This window comes from Anopheles ziemanni (genome assembly GCF_943734765.1).
Source record: "Anopheles ziemanni chromosome X unlocalized genomic scaffold, idAnoZiCoDA_A2_x.2 X_unloc_127, whole genome shotgun sequence".
Classification (NCBI taxonomy): Eukaryota; Metazoa; Arthropoda; class Insecta; order Diptera; family Culicidae; genus Anopheles; species Anopheles ziemanni.
Genome location: NW_026689738.1, coordinates 11,706 through 15,000, shown reverse-complemented (window position 1 = coordinate 15,000; position 3,295 = coordinate 11,706). Strand labels below are relative to the sequence as shown.

The 3,295-nt window shown below is 57.6% G+C and overlaps 1 pseudogene; it reads left to right on the top strand.

Moving 5' to 3' along the window:
• The window catches only part of LOC131291691 (large subunit ribosomal RNA), an 8,720-nt pseudogene extending 5,908 nt beyond the window's left edge, over nt 1–2,812 (top strand).
• The last annotated feature ends 483 nt before the right edge of the window (nt 2,813–3,295 follow it).

Here is a 3,295-nt window from a genome sequence, read left to right as displayed (position 1 = left end):
GAGGTCTTCCGAACTTGGGTAGCAAAGCAAGTCGTTGTCGCTTCCAGTCAGCGGGAAAGGTGCATTGATCGAAGCACTCCTGGAACACGCGGCGGAACGTCTCCGTGTGCTCGCGAACAGCGACCCTCAGTGCCGCATTGATGATGCCATCGGGTCCCGGGGCCTTAGTGGGCACCATCCGCGCCGCGATCGCCAAGAGCTCCTCATCCGACACCTCCCTCACTGGTTCCTGCGTTGTCTGCCCCCAATCGACCAGATCCGGTGCAGGCCACTCAAAAGTGCCATGATCCGGGAAGAGTTCCGACACGACGTGCTGTAGAATCGCAGGATCTCGCTCCGGGGGGACGCGGCTACCCTTAAGGCGTGACGTTACTACCTTGTAGGCAGTGCCGAAGACGTTGTCCTCAGCTTCCGCAATCATCTCATCAAAGCTACGGTCCTTGCTTGCCTTGATGGCACGGGCGAGTTCCTTCTTACAGCTCCTGTGCCGTTCTCTGGCCAACTCTCGCTGTGCACCGGTTCCGGCGGTCAAAATCGCATCCTCAGATGACTTGCACTGCTCCCTGAGAAGGCCGATTTCCTGCGTCCACCAGTACATTTCCGGTCTCACCAAAAACTGCGCTGGCGGTGCCCTCTGCATCACCTCATCGCAGGCTCTAGTAAGTCCAGCGGTGAGAGTCGCCGGTGATACAGCCGCTTCGGCAAACCCGGAAGCCTGGAGCGCGATCTGGAAGGCTTCGGGATGGAATTGACGCAACTTCCATCTCGGTCCAATCTGCTCGCGTTGTCGCTGCCGGTCGCGATGCTGGTGCTGTTGTTGCGGTTGCCTCTGCTGGTGTGGTGAAGCGCTGCTGACTGGTGTCGCGGATACGCTGAATCTCACGTATCTGTGGTCACTGTTGGTGAAAGTGTCGAGCACCCGCCAGTCGTTACCGGGTTCAATGGCCGGACTGGCGAAGGACACATCGACCACACTTTCAGTAGCACTGCCGTTGCCGACGAACGTGGGCACACTGCCGCGGTTCAAGATCGCCAGGTCAAGCTGGTCGACGACCTCGGCGAGATCTTCACCACGCGGCTTCGTCCTCGCGCTGCCCCATCGCACGTGCCAGGCATTGAAGTCGCCCGCCAAGACTACGAGGGGGTGTGCTCTGGCCTCGATATCGATCTCGTCGAGCAGCCGCTGGTAGTCCTCGTCCGTCCATCCCGGTGTTGGTGGGGCGTAGCAAGAGATGAAGGTCACCCCCGCCACCTGGACCGACACCAGTCCTACCCTACTTGCCCAGACTCGCTGTATGGGCAAGGCTCCGGTCGTTATAACAGCTGCCTTCGCTGTCAAGTCCACCGCCCAGTTCCCGTTATTGGGTGGAACACGGTAGATCTCCGACGCCAGCACAATGTCGATCCTTTGCTCCCGTGCGGTCTGGAGCATGAGGTCTTGTGCTACCCTGCTGCGCGCCAAGTTGATCTGGAGGATCTTCAACCCAGCGTCACGCCCTCTAACAGTGGTGTTCGAAGCTAGCGGGAACATGACGGCTGTCTACTTCCGCTGCAAACCGGTGAACCTGTCTGATGTTGTCCGGAACACGTAAGGCACTTGGGGCCCGAGCTGCACTCCTTGGCCTTGTGCTGCTTCGATCCGCACCGGAAGCAGCACTTGGAGTAGTCAGGGCCGGTGCACTCGCGAGAGCGGTGCCCCTTGCCAAAGCAGCGGTAGCAGAGCTGCTCTCCTGCAGGGACCGATGCGAGCGCCTGCACGATGCAACTCGTGTTCCCAATGGTGACCCGGTGACCGTCGAGAAGCTGGCACTGCCCGCGCGGCAGCTTGATATGGGCTTTCTGCAGCCCGTCGTACCGCCGCCACAGCCGAACTGCCTCGCCCGGAACCGTCAGCCCCGCCTGTCGCTTAATCGCCGAAATCAAGTCGTCGACAGTCGCCAGCATGTCTATTCCTGTAATCGCGGCCGTCTGCTTGTCGACAAGGAGGTGGGCCACTCCATCCTCCTTGATGGCTTCGCTGACATCGGCCAGCACACTCTCGCAGTCCGTGTTCGGCTTCAGCCACAGCGACAGCTTCCGCTCCCCTGTGCGGCAAACCCTCGCCACGAACTGATCCACATTGGTCTTGGAACGCACTGCCCTGTATGTGTCGAGGAAGGCCTTGCCCTCGTTGGCCTCGAGGACGATCAACAGGGATAACTGGCTTGTGGCCGCCAAGCGTTCATAGCGACGTGGCTTTTTGATCCTTCGATGTCGGCTCTTCCTATCATTGCGAAGCAAAATTCACAAAGCGTAGGATTGTTCACCCTTTCAAGGGAACGTGAGCTGGGTTTAGACCGTCGTGAGACAGGTTAGTTTTACCCTACTGGTGTGCAAGTACTATCTCAATGGAATTCCTGTGCAGTACGAGAGGAACCACAGGTACGGACCAATGGCTCAATACTAGTCCGAGCGGACTTTGGTATGACGCTACGTCCGTCGGATTATGCCTGAACGCCTCTAAGGTCGTAACCGAACCAGGCTGGTAGTATATGTATAGGAGTCGTTAGCTAGATGGCTAATAACATCACGAGACCGGATTGAGTCTTCTATAGACTCTTTCCATTTATTGGAAACCCTCAAACTGAGCCTATCGCGAGTGCGCTCGCCGAAGTACCTGAAGTGGGAAAAGGCGTTGTGCTTGCCGATCTTCCAAGAATAGTTTCGACTCCTAAGACCACCCGAAAACGACGGGTTTGCAGGCTGGGCGCTACGCATTGAAGAGAGATGTACATTTCGATCCTTTCAGGCGACCCATGCTTGGTGGTTGTGTGCGGTGTGCTCCCCCCGGGGGGCACATGCGGCATACCGTGTGTGGACTAGTTGGACCCACCCTTGCGGTGGACCGACCGGTCAGTGGTGTTTGCGGGTTAACACATGCGAGCGTTGCGGCCCAGAGGCCTTACCGCCTTTCACTGCGGGTTCGTCAAGAACTTGGAGATGGTCGCAACGCATCGGGTCCTCCCGGGGTACTTGGTGTTTGGATGCTGGCTTGGTGATTAAACACTTGATATTCCATCTTCGGATGAATTTCGGGTGTCACCTGTTGCCTAAGACCACTTGCATGTTTAGCTCGCCGTGGGGTAGCAAGCGTTGTGATCTAATGGCCTTACCGGGCAAACACTTTCGGTTCGTCAAGGACTTGGAGTGCCGGGACGGGTTGGCGGATCCATCACTCTGAGTATGCCGGGTTGATACTTGGGGTTGGTTTGGTTTTGGTGACCCAATACTAGATGTACCATCTCGGTGGTATGTC